The 13,455-nt window shown below is 43.3% G+C and overlaps 1 protein-coding gene across 1 annotated transcript in view; it reads left to right on the forward strand.

Moving 5' to 3' along the window:
* LOC144820832 (uncharacterized) overlaps positions 1 to 13,455 on the forward strand; it is a 933,795-nt gene that overhangs the window by 372,098 nt on the left and 548,242 nt on the right. The gene's annotated exons all lie outside the window — the stretch shown is intronic.

Genomic DNA, 13,455 nt, shown 5'->3' on the forward strand with positions numbered 1-13,455 from the left:
GCAATATATGCGTCATAAGAGGGTGTTTCCAGAACAGTCCCCCTTAGGGCGTACATGTATGCCAATAATGTAATGGCTCCCCCAACACCCCATGTCCATTTATACATGTATTTATTTTGTTCTCCAGCATTGTGTCTTTAATATAGTTGCATGCTTCAATCCTTCCCGCCGTCAGACTGGGTATCTCCATTAAGTTTAAATAGCAGTAAACAGTGTCATAATGGCCATAGGCCTAAAAAACATTGTTTGTTTAGTAGCACTTCCAACTACTTTAAAACAACCTGAACTTCGGTCAATTAGGTGGACGTTCTATGCTCTCCTACTCCCCCCTGGAGGCCACCATAGCTCAGATTTCTACTGTACTGCACTCTGACAGAGTCCCAGAGAAGAGCTCTGCTCTGATCTTTCATTGATCTTATCCTGGTACTTTCTGCTCTGCCCTGGAGCTTAGTCAGCTCCATCTTCAGCATTCGGTGTACTCGAAGTTGTTTTTGGGGTAAGTTTCTTCGAATTCTCTTTTTTTCCCGCAGGACGAGGGAGATTTTCCATCTGTCCACAACTGTCGTCATGACTGACAGAAACAAAATCTCTTTTCAGCTCCGTTCTCTTCCTGAGGTCAGAAGAAAATACATGATCAGTGTATTTACTGTTTTTATTCAACACACAGGGTTTCATGCTCCATGCTCTGACATTTATAGAATATTTCCTTCCACCATTTTGAAGGCTAGAGAGAGGAGGTTGGCATTTTATGTATTAGAAAGGAAAAAGTGCCCTCCTAATAGCGATGCCCCCTCATCTGGGTATGATTCAATGAAATGTGCTGTATCAAGCGCCTTTACAATGTCAACACAAAAGCTGAAATGTGGATTTTCTAGAGTTGGACTTGCATCCTAAATAGCCACAACCATCTCCTCACAGAAAAAAATACTGGATTGCTCCCAACAGGATGAACACCATCCTGCGCAAAAATCAACATGGAAATCCAGCTACTTCGATGACTTGATTGTACTCCAATCTCTGCCGGGGACTACATTGTCACCATCGTCTATGGTGACCAATTCAAGTGATGGCAAACCTTCTCAACTAAGCTCTGGATTCTGAGCTGGAAGGAGATCGCTGCGACTAGGACATCTCTGAGCCTGCTTATAATTCTAGGCAGTTGGATGTCCCTTACATCCCATAGTTTAAATGAGATACTGTGGTTGATGAAGACGCTTATGAGAAGTTTGACTACCAGCCATAGACTTTCGCAGCTGATCACCTTTAAACCTATGTATCTCGTCTTGGTAATACAGGCTCCGGGGTTTTGCAGATGCCTGTGTTATTTTTAGTGTTGAGTCTTCAATAGCATGCGCTAGCCCTTGCATTAGCCCATGCGTATCACTTGTGAGGCACTGTTGTTAACAAATAAGGGCTTTTGGCCCGCTCTGATGCTTACTATTTAGTTTCTTGCATGGGCTGCTTCTTTACAGCCTTGATAACTGGTCACTGCTGGTCTAACATAATTTCTGTTCCTCTTTGTGAAGCAGGGACCAAACACTGATTGATTCAACGTACTCAGTGCCCATCCACTGCTCCCAATGTGATCGAGGTACTATTTTTTTTCTTTTTAACTTCAAGTGCCCTGCAAACAGAAGGCGTGACTGGCAGAAACATGCCCAGCAGGACAAATATTTTTTATAGTTAACTTTCTATTATTTTGCCCGTCCTAATTTTCTCAGTTTGTACTCATGTTTTGTTTTATCTTTGCTCGTAGGCGCTGTTCTCAAAAGATGACGATTGTCTTGTTCTATCGATTGCAAAGCGATATTGTTTCTTTTTTATGTGTAATTTTCGAAATTATGCTATGCAGTACGCCCCAATCCTCCCTCCTCCAAAAGGCCTCATTCCAATCCACCCCACCACACACCAATACAATCGGCCAATCCACCCCACTCAATCAAATCCACCCCAGACCAATCTAGGCCAGCCCACTCATCCCAATGCACTTAGTCCACCACACCCCAATCCTCCTAACCCACCCCAATCTTTCTACTCCACTCCAATCTGCTTCACTCCAGTCCAAAACAATCACGCTCCACCCCAATCTAGCAATCCAAAACAATATGCTGGCAATCCGTCCCACTCCAGTCCAAAACAATTTGCTCCACTCCAATCCAAAACAATCTACCCACTCCAATCTAAAACAATCTACCCCACTCTAATCCAGTCCACCTCACTCCATCCCAATTCACCCCCTCCAATCCAGGTCAATCCCATCTACCCCACATCAATCCAAAACAGCCCAATACAATCTACCCCGCTCCAGTCCAATTCACCTCACAGTTTCCAATCTGCTCCAGTCCATTCTGCCCCACTCCATTCCAAAACAATCTGCCTCACTGCAATCCCAAAAAATCTGCCACTGCAGTTTAAAACAATAAGCCTCACTCCCATCCGCTCGCTCCAATCCAATGTGCCCTACTCCAATCCAGGGCGGCCCACTCCAATCCAATGTGCCCCACTCCAATCAAGTGTGCCCACCGCGCCCCAATCCACCTCCCCTCCCCTCAATCCAATCCACCCCACCCACGCCAATCCACCCACACCCGTCAATCCATTCCAATATATCTCACTCCAATCCACCACACCCAAACCCACCCAACCCCACTACAATCCACCAAAATTAACCCCAACTCAATCCACCCCTCCTCATTTCACACAGCCACGAACCAAGCCTGCAATACACTCTTCTTTAGCTTCAGCTTATCTCATCATCACACCAGGAGCACCTTTATAACTTCAAGTGGAAATTTGCTTGAAGTGGGGCTCTGCACCGACTCCTTTACTATTATGGGAGATTTTAACTACTATCTGGAAGCACTTACGAAATCAGATACAGTGGCCCTCATAGATATGATGATGAATAGTGCTGACCTAAGACAGCACGTGACAGGCACTACCCATGTGGCAGGGGATACTCTGGATGGGATATTTTCCAACCACCCACAACTCTCCTACACTGGTTCATTGACTCTCATCTGGACAGACCAAGCAGTTGTCCAATTTGAGTTGGTCCTACCAGATCACCGCATTGTTGTGGGTGGGGGGCCCTAACAGTTAGATTGAAATTAGGGCCTGTAACAAAATTGAGGGCACAGATTTAGAAGATGTGCTTATTGCATTTGCGTGCCACATGCCTCTAGGAGTGGAGGAGGCCACTACCCAGTACACTAACTGGGTGCAGACAGCTTGTAAAAAACTAGCCTCAGTAAGAATTCTGTTTCATACAAGATCACAACCAACGGCCCCCTGGTACACGGAGAAGCATAGGAAACAAAAAAGTATCCGCAAATGCTTTGAGCGGATTTGGAGGGAAGAATACAAGGAAGCAGAGAAAAAGATATACAAACAGAGCCTTATGATCTATAAACGACTTATTCAATCCCCCAAAAATGTTTTTTTCAAATCGAATTAACCTAGCAGAAAACTGCTGAACAGCTTTTTAAATCTGTATTTAGCTTGGCTTCTCCCTGTCCAGCTAAAATTCAGACGAGCCAGGAACTATGCATCGCCATGTTCTTTCTAAATAAGGTGGAGGTCATCTTCTCGGCTTTCAACCTTCCAAGTTCAGTAGGACTGGAGCCTTAACAGAGAGAAGTAAGCCGATCTTTGGCCTCCCCCTACATTTGACAAATTTGTGCTATTATCTATGACTCACACTAAAAGGCTCCTTACGTCAGCACGATCAGGCTCCCTCTATGAACCCTGTCCAGCCTCCGTGATCAAACTTACCCTGGGACCTGTTACCCTTTCACTTACCTCCCTGTTTAATGCAATGTTTGAAGCAGGGCCCTTCCCTAAACCCTGTCTTCGATACTGAAGAAGCACAGTTTAGACCCCAAGGATCCAAATTACTTTCGACCAATCTCACGCCTCCCGCTACCAGCAAAATTGGTTGAGGAAACAGGCTGGCTTCTGGAGGTACGGGACGCTGGCGCCTTATTACAGGTGCTGGGGACTTGTTTCATCCGCATTACAGGTGAAATCCTGATAGGGTGTACGCGGGTTAAATTGAGGGCGAAGTACATCCTCTACCTACTGTCCCCGTCTCTCTTTTGGAATGGCGCCCAAACTTAGGCAACGATGATATGGTAGTTTTCCGATGCCGATTATTGGGAGGGGCATTTTCCAATGACCGTTGAGCCCATTGGGCACATATTTTGAGATACAATTTACTTATATTGAGGTACTTTATCCATGAACCCAGCCGTCGTTGATTGAATACGGAGCACGCAAAGAGTTTGAACGTGAAATTGGATCAATATTGGGGTTTTGGAAATTTGTGGTTTACGGATACTAGCTATTGACCTATGAACAGGCATATTTCTTTTGGAAGCATTATTGGTTCTGACTCTGACTAGCTCGAGAACGTGAATACCTGGGATGACTCAACCCTAGTGACGCTTTCTAGTGAGGACTCTTGTTTACCTGACTTAGATTACTACTTTTTAGGTGCTTTCTGCTTAAGCCCTGACAAGGTTCCCGTGGCACTAGGGGAACGAAATGCGCTGGCTGTGCCCTTTTTTAAGAAAATGAATGAATACGAATAAAGAGAAGAACTTTCAAAAAATGTTTCAACGCAACTGACTTTATTGGAGTGCACCTTCCTTTTTCTATGTGGAAACAATGAATTAGCAACTCCGTGCCTTTTGTACACAAAATTCAAGCTTTGGACCCAACTCAATATCGTTTCAGAGAAGGGCACAGTCCAGAGTCTGCTCTTATAAAATCCACAGAAGAGATTAGGGAAGCCCTGGATCGGGGAGGCAAGGCCGCTTTAATTATGCTGGATCTGTCTGCGTCCTTTGATACGGTCCATCATGATTTGTTGATGAATCATTTGTTGGCATGCGGGGTACAGGGTAAAGGGTGGAAGCTATTGAAATCATTCCTAACCAACAGATCACAAATTGTGTTGTTGGGTGAATTCCACCACAAACCTTTTTCCCTACCTTGTGGAGTACCACAGGGGTCATCTCTTAGCCCCCACACTTTTTAATGTGTATTTATCAAATTTGGCCTCCTTAATCAGCTCCTTTGGCTTTTGCCTTACCTCCTAATTGTTGTGCCTCTGCTGCCATGATAAGAATCAGGAAAAGGTAAATGGTTCCATGATTGGAAGCATTCAGGAGGCGGATGTCACATAATTACTGAAGCCCAACTCGGGCAAGACTGAGGTCATCCTATTTGGAAATTATGTCAACTTCTGGACCCCAAATTGGTGGCCAGAAGCACTGGGCACTCTTCCTACACCCACAAGGAAAGTAGAAAACTCAGAAGTCATAGTTGATGATAAGCTCAACTTTGGTGACTGTTAATGCAGTGGCATCAGCCACCTCTTACATTCTCAGAATGATAAAGAAAATACTGCCCTTTATGCCGGCCGACAGTCCGTGGACAGTTGTTACAGCACTTCAAGGAACAGGTCCAGACTACCTGAAGCGGCAGTTTCAGTGGTATTTGCCCAAAAGAACTCTTCCCTCTGTAGGAGTTAAATTGGTGACAGTACCACCCACTAAAAAAGCTATATGGGGAGGGAGAAGCTTTATTGGTTGTGCTGCAAAGGCTTGGCATGACCTTCCTTTCCATCCAAGAAACGTCACTGACCTCCTGGCATTCAGGAAAGGATTAAAAACCTGGCTCCTTAATAATGTAAATATGTTTGTAACATTCAGTGCTTGGAGGATAGTAGTTAGCGCCAGGACACCTTTGGGTAATCGATGTGCTTTAGAAATGCATATTACATAACAAACTTTTAGCAATGCTGAACAGCAGCCACACTGCTGTACAACAGCACAAAAATACACTTCCAAAGCCAATAGCTATGGTTTAGAAGATACCTATTGGCTTTGCCAATGCTTGTTGTCAACCTTGCAACTGATGATCAGCACATATCAAAGATTGCTCCCTCAGCTGCCTGCCAGACAAGCTGTCCACCCTGGCTCTACCTCGGCCACTGCTTCCAGCTCCGCCACCAGCAACTCCTATGCCACCTCCACCTCCTTCACCTCCGTCAGGCCAGCCTCCAAAGACAGTGAACAACGCCGATCCTGCTGACTCCTAATGATATGGGCAATGAGGATTCTTAAGATTCTGTATTTTTGATTTGGAGGGCTAGGGCGTACAACCAGACTGGGGGAATGAGGAGTGTGATCATTATATCATACCAAGGCAAGTGGCAAGTAATTCAGCCAGGTTCAATTCTGGACAACGTAGCCCATAGCACTATGGCGAGAGCGACTAAAAAATGTAATCTTATGATGCCCCCTACAACAATGCTTCCTGACTGACTTTAGGGAGCAGCCATGTAAAGCTATTAGGCCCATACCTATAGTGAATTTTGTGTGGTTATAAGGCCTAAAGATGATGAAAATGACAGCCAATATATCAGCTGTGGTGCATTTTTTAGACATCCCCAGCCTGCCTTGCAGGCCATCCTAAACAAGACTGTTATCATGCCTGCAGCCCAGCGCAGATCAGCTAATCCGATCACGCCTTTGTCTGCACTCTGCGATTGGAATAGCAGACACACAGATAATTTCGGCTGTAGAATTGGTTCCATGGCGTCTATCAATCCTACAAACTCTTCAGCAGCGTTACGCCATTACAATTACCAGATGTGGTTTGACATCTCATCAGTAATTGACTTCATACTGGAGGGAAAGAGGGCTAGCTAAAAGAGATCGTCGGAGAGGGTGCTACAACTTCAGTGGCCATCATTGATGTCACAGAGGATGTTTCTAACATAAGCTTTAGCAGTTGTCACAAACAGCTGTATAAAAAAAAAAGGGTTGGCTGGGATCATTGGCCGCACTACTTAATCTCTCCTTCTCCTCGGCTGTGGTCCCTACGTGCTGGAAACAAGCATGGGTCTTCCCTATTATCAAAAAACCTACTTTAGACCCCACAAAGCTGGAAAACTTTAGACCTATTTCACTGCTTCCATGGATGTCTAAACTAGCTGAAGCCCATGTCAACAACGTCCTGTCACACTACTTGACCCAAAACAATATCCTGGACCCTTCCCAGAATGGCTTTAGGCCTGGACACAGTACAGAATCTGCCCTTCTGACTACCACCGAGCACCTCCGGAGTATACTTGACGACGGTCAGAGTGCTGCGCTGATTCTACTCGATCTCAGCGCAGCCTTCGATACGGTCTCCCACTACATCCTTCTAAAACGTCTCGAGGCTATAGGAATCGGTGATCTTGCCCTTGAGTTGTTCCGTTCTTTCCTGCAGGACAGGTCCTTCCAGGTCTCAGCCCCTCCTTTTATCTCCAAGTCCCACTCCATCCGCCAAGGAGTTCCCCAGGGCTCTGCGCTTAGTCCATCCCTTTTTAACCTGTTTGTACAGCCTCTCTCAGCAGTAGCAAAGGAATGGGGCCTCACGCTGGTGTCGTACGCTGACGACACCCAGCTGGTCATCACTCTCACTGAGAGCCCATCAATCTCAGCTGCGAGATTTAGGGATGGCCTAGCCGCAGTTGCCCGATGGATGACGCACAACTGTCTTCAATTGAATGCCGGGAAAACGGAGGTGCTGCTTCTCGGTAAAAACCCCTGCCACTGGAGTGATCACTGGTGGCCTTCCTTGCTTGGCCCCATCCCCTCACCAAAAACTCTGGTAAAAAACTTGGGCATCTGGCTGGACTCCGCACTAAACTTTCAGATCCACACGAAGAAAGTGGCAGCTACTTGTGTGGGCCTGCTGAGGAGCCTCAACCCGATACTCGGTTTTTTCGACTCTAAAACACGCCAGCTAATTGTTCAATCCACTATCCTTTCTCGGTTGGACTATGCCAGTGTTTTATTTCTAGGCGCAAATAAAGCAGAGATAACACGGCTGCAACGAGTTCAAAACTCAGCGGCAAGGGCCGTGGTGGGCCTGCCCCGTAGATGCTCCGTTAGAACTACCATTCAAAGACTTCACTGGCTGCCAATCTAATCTCGGATTCAATTTAAGGCACTTACCACTGCTTTTAAAATTCTTAAATCTGAATGTCCTGAACTCCTTCGCCCACTCTTGGTACCCTACACTGCTCAGCGTAATTTGCGCTCTTCAGGTCAACACCTTGTATCGGTTCCTCGAACTAAGCTCTGCCGAATGGGTGGCCGCTCCTTCAAAGTTTTGGGGGCCAAACTTTGGAACTCTCTGCCACTGCACATTCGTTCCCTGAATAACTTGCTTGCCTTCCGTAAGGCAATTAAAACTCATCTGTTCCCTATGTCCTAGGCCTCTCGCTGCTTCTTCCCTTCCCCCTCAGCTGTTATTTCATGGTTTAGCGCCGGGACGCCCCGTTGCTGGGGCAGCTGTTTGCGCTCTAACAAAATTTTAACATAACATAACATCTATAGCTCTCCATCTGGAAGCTCAAGCAAATATATTAGCTATGCCATTCGTTGGAGTCAACCTGTTTGGAAAACATGTTCATGACGCCTTACAGAACATTAAAACAGATCTGACAAAATCTCTTGGAGCCCTCCAGTTCGTGACCTAGTTAACAACTTTTTATGGCTTATGAAGATCCCAGACCTATAGAGGATATTTGAATCCGTATGCTGGTCAAGGCTGTACCCGTATTACCCTCTAAGACATCCTGAATATAACCAGTGATTTGCTGTGTGAATCTTCCCTCGATTTACATGCTGTGGATTATTCCAGCATCTAGTAGTTGTTTCCAGAATTCTTTAGTTAGCCCGCCTCTTTTTTTGGTGGCTTTTTCCTTCCCCTTCGTGATGTCACACACCCTCCCTGGAGGCCTGGTTGATTGGTCACCATTTTTAGCTTCTTTTTTCTGCCATTGAAAGCAGAGCGAAGACATGAGAGATTTTTCTAAAAGAAATCCACGTTTTTCATCAAGGTTTTTTTTTGAAAAGCGACGGAGAAGCCATTATAAGATATACCTACGATGCAACACTGTTTTCCACCAATAAAGCAACCAGTGGAAAATTGGAAGTCGCTATTGCGACGCAATTTGCGACGCAATTTGCGAGTCTAGGTTGTACTTCTGGCCCATAGTCCTTGCATTTTTTGGGGATGCGTACAGGACATCCACTTCTAGTAGAACACACATAATTTTCCTCTCTCATCGCCTAATCATGAGCACAGAGTACTTCCCATTCCACTATTCATTCTATTCACAGATCTACCACATTCATTCTCTTCTCCATTACCAATGCACATTCATTCAATCATTGATTTGTGCTTTGCTACCCAGTCCATCAACACCAGACAACTTTGTACCTGCACACTTCTGACAAATGGCAAGCTTGCTAAAATACCTAACTCTGCCATCACTCAATTTAGCTGAGTTGTTAAACTACTTAAACACTTTTTAAGGACCTATAAATCTACTAAAGCCCCTTTCCCTTCTCATTTACTTTGACATGATCACCAACATTAATTATCATCTCCTTCACACCATGTTTTTGATCATAATCCTTTTTGTAATTTAATTTAGACTTTTTAAATTTCTGTGCTCTCTCTCTTGCCTCGTCCACGCCTGGTTGTCTTTGCTGAAAGGGTCTCTCCCTTTTAAAATGTTGATAGGTAAATACCCAGTAACCGTGGGTGTTGTACGATATGCCCACACAAATATTCTAATCTCCACTTATCAATTAATGGGCAATTGTATGTTGTCTATCAGAACTATATTAAAACGCTCCACTGCACATTTGCCAGAAGGATGATATACATAGATCTTTTTCCATGAAGTGGTATTTCTCATTAAGAAATCTTGTAACACCCTTGAAACAAACTGAGGTACATTATCACTCAATAACGATTTGGGAATCTTGTCTCGTTGAAATGCTTAATTGAGAAACTTCACTACTACCTCAGACTTAGCCTTTTCCACAACACAAACTTCAGGCCGTTTGAGAATATGTAATACACCACAATGAAATTCTCGTTAACAAAATGCTTATCCATAGTAGGGCGTTTTTTACAAGTGTCCAGCACATGCGTTTAAGCTAGCTTCTCTGGTCCCTTGAAATATCTTGTACTAAAAGTGGACATCACTGGAGTACATCTGCTCCTGCAGATGTACCCTCACATAAAATATAATGCACCCAGCCTTAGGCCTCAAAAACCTGCTGTAGGGTTGACTTGCATTTATTAGATGCAGTGACTTTGGCATGACACACAGGAGTGGGTCATGCCTGGTTTTCCCTCCTGGTTTGCACCATGTACACAACCTGCGATAGCAGTCTGTGTGGAATTTGTATGTGGGTCCCTTAGGGTGGCATAAGATGTGCTGTAGCCCTTAGGGACTCTCTTTAGGACCCAGGCCATAGGTACCTGGAGTACTCTTTGCTAGGGATTTATGTGGGTGCTAAAGGCCTTTGCCAGTTGTAGCACAATTAGACTTCACCTTATTTTAGGGAAGGAGCACTGGCACGGACGTCTGGTTAGCAGGCCTCAGTGCATTGCCAGAGTTGAAAATCAGCATCTAGTAGCTAAAAAGGGAGCAAAGAGTGTGGGGGGTGGTAATTTCAACAAAAGCCCAGTTCTTTACAACAGTACTTGAACTCTTGTCAGCATTCATGTATTCAACACTCTTGCGTACAAAGTTTTTCATCTCAATATCTACTCTCGACCACCAATATTAAGATTACATTCTTCTCTTGCACTTGATATTTCCTAAATGCACCTCATGTTTTACTAGAATTTTATTTCTGAGTGCTGAAGGTGGAATGACCCCCTCAAAATGAATCTATCATCTCCCAATGACAGCACATCCTTGACTTCGCAAAATGGTTCAACTGCAACACTAAGAATTTTCTTTAACATTGCAAAATATTACATCATTTTCATATCCGCTAATTCATTCTTCTGTTGAAATACCCACAGAAGTCACTTCGTCTAAAACAGCAACACACTAATTGCATCTCTGGTCATCTGCCTTATACTTCAATTATTGGTGCTCTGCTCAGGCGGTCTGCCACTGTTATTCCTTTTCAGTGGTTGTCTTAAATGTTTTTGTAGTTCAAGAAAAGATCTAACATCAACTATGGAAGTTGGAGCTGGTGCATTTTTTATGGCATCGACCAACTCCTTGTTAAGTAAACTCCCCTTTTCAGATCTTTCATGACCCAAGTACGTAATTCAAATTTCTTATGTTGTAAGTTTTTGCAATAAAACCATTATCACACAAGACTGACAACACCCTCCTTACTCTTAGATCATGTTCCAAGGGAGCTTTGTCCACAAAAAGGATGTAATCTTAAAAGAAAATAACATTAAGATCCTTAAACAATTGATACATTACAAGCTGAAACACTGCATCAGCAGATGCCTTTCCAAATGGCATGCGCCTGAAAACAGCCACAAGGTTTGATAAAAGCAGTTAAATGTCTACTATTCAGCTGTGCTACTACTTGGTGATATGCTAAAGCTAGGTCAAAAGACATAAACCATTTAACAATTTAACACCCTTGGTTAAAGTCAACATCTCACAGATTTTTGCAAGAGGGACTTCATCAGTAATGATGTTCTGATTTAAATCACGCAAGTCAACGCAAAGTCTAAGTTTGCCATTGGCTCGTCTTGCCACTACTAAAGGAGCTAACCACTCGCTAGCCCCAACACTTTCAATGATGCCTTCTTTTAAAAAAAATCTGTCTAATTCATCTTAAACATCTTTTCTAATGCAAAAAGGTATATTTTATCTAAATGGGTAACAGGTTTATAATTTTCTTTTAATATTATTTTACGTTTGAATCTTTGCAGATCTCGCACCTTACCTGAAAAAACTTTCGAAAATTCATCACACATCTGTTGTGAGAAGTATTTTTCTTCATTTAACAGCAACATTTGTTCAGGGCTATTAGGGTTTAAGGCAATGCCTAAATCCTTCTGATCTAAACACCCCAAAACGTATGGCACCTTTTTAGCCACATAAAACTTCCCCTCTGATTTACGCCCTCTGAATTCAAACTTGAACACCTTATACCCAACCATAGGTATTGGTTCTCCTGTAAAACATTCCAGATGAACATCTGTGGGACTTAATTCTTCACCCAAGGGGTCAATACATTTATCCATCCACACTGATGTTTTAATTACTATTTAGGGGAAGCCTGAATCAGTCAAAACTCCGCCTAAAGTGATGCAGCATACAAGTTTAGATATTTTCTGTGCTCCCACTCCTAAGACTTCAGAATCTAAACTCAAGACACAGTTTGTCTCACATTCATACTCTGAGGAGAACTCTGAACAAGTAGTAATACATTTAACAGTGGCAGTGGGTTTCCGCTCACGGCAAACTTTAGCGAAATGTCCCATGACTCCATATTATGAGCATTTTTGATTCCATGCTGGGCAGCGTTAATCATTATATAAGTGTTTCGCGAAATGTCCCATGACTCAATATGAGCATTTTTGCGTCCATGCTGGGCAGCGTTTATCATTTGCTAAGTGTTCTATACTGCCACACCTATAACACCCTTTTTGTATTTTATGTGTAACTTCCACTGATTAGCTGCTCTTAGATACAGTGGGAACATCATCAGTGTACTTATTTGAACTAGTTTTTTTAGACCCTGAAATTTTGCATATATGGTATTTGCTATTCTTGTTCAATATGGCATCTTTAGCTCATTATTTCGCTTTAGCTCATTATTTCGAAAGGTCTGTCTTCTTTTCAAAGGCTTCTTTCGAGGTTGTTTCGTCATTTGCCCACAGTCTTTCCTGAACATTTGTATCAGTGTTGTGCATTACATTTTGGTCTCTAATGAGATTATCATGGAGACTTCCAAATTTGCACGAAATTGCCAACTTTGAAATTTTTGCCACATAATCCTCAATGGACCCTTGTTTACGCTGAAAAAAGTTGAAACAGCCAATTGAAAAACAAACTGATGGCATGAAATAATTGTCTAAATTCTCTGAGGCATTTGAAAACACATCATCATTTAAATCAGGTCTAGATTTCTTTTCCATCTGCTCATAGACCCTTACGGGCACATGCATCAACGATAATTGCATTCGCAAACGGTGCGAATCCCAATTTTCGGCCGTTTGCGAATGCAATTATCAAAATTGGAATGCATCATGTATTTCGCAATTTTAGGAATCGCAATCATGTTGCAATTTCTAAAATTGCGATTGCATTTAAGAAATCGCAATTTTAGATTTCTTAAATGCAATGCATAATCATTTTTTAATTGCGAATTAGCCATTTGGAAGCGGTAAATTAGCATGAGGTTGAACCTCATGCTAATTTACCGAAAACCTTCAAACCTGCACAAAAATGCATTTTTGAAAGTTGCATTTTACACACACACATGTTCTTGGGACATGTGTGTGTGTAAATTGCACTTAAGTTTAATTTCTGGGGTGCATGGAGGGGTTCTTTGGATCCCCCCCCTGCACCCTTGAAATTGCATTTTCAATTTGCGATTCGCAAAT

This window comes from Lissotriton helveticus, chromosome 1_1 (genome assembly GCF_964261635.1).
Source record: "Lissotriton helveticus chromosome 1_1, aLisHel1.1, whole genome shotgun sequence".
NCBI lineage: Eukaryota > Metazoa > Chordata > Amphibia > Caudata > Salamandridae > Lissotriton > Lissotriton helveticus.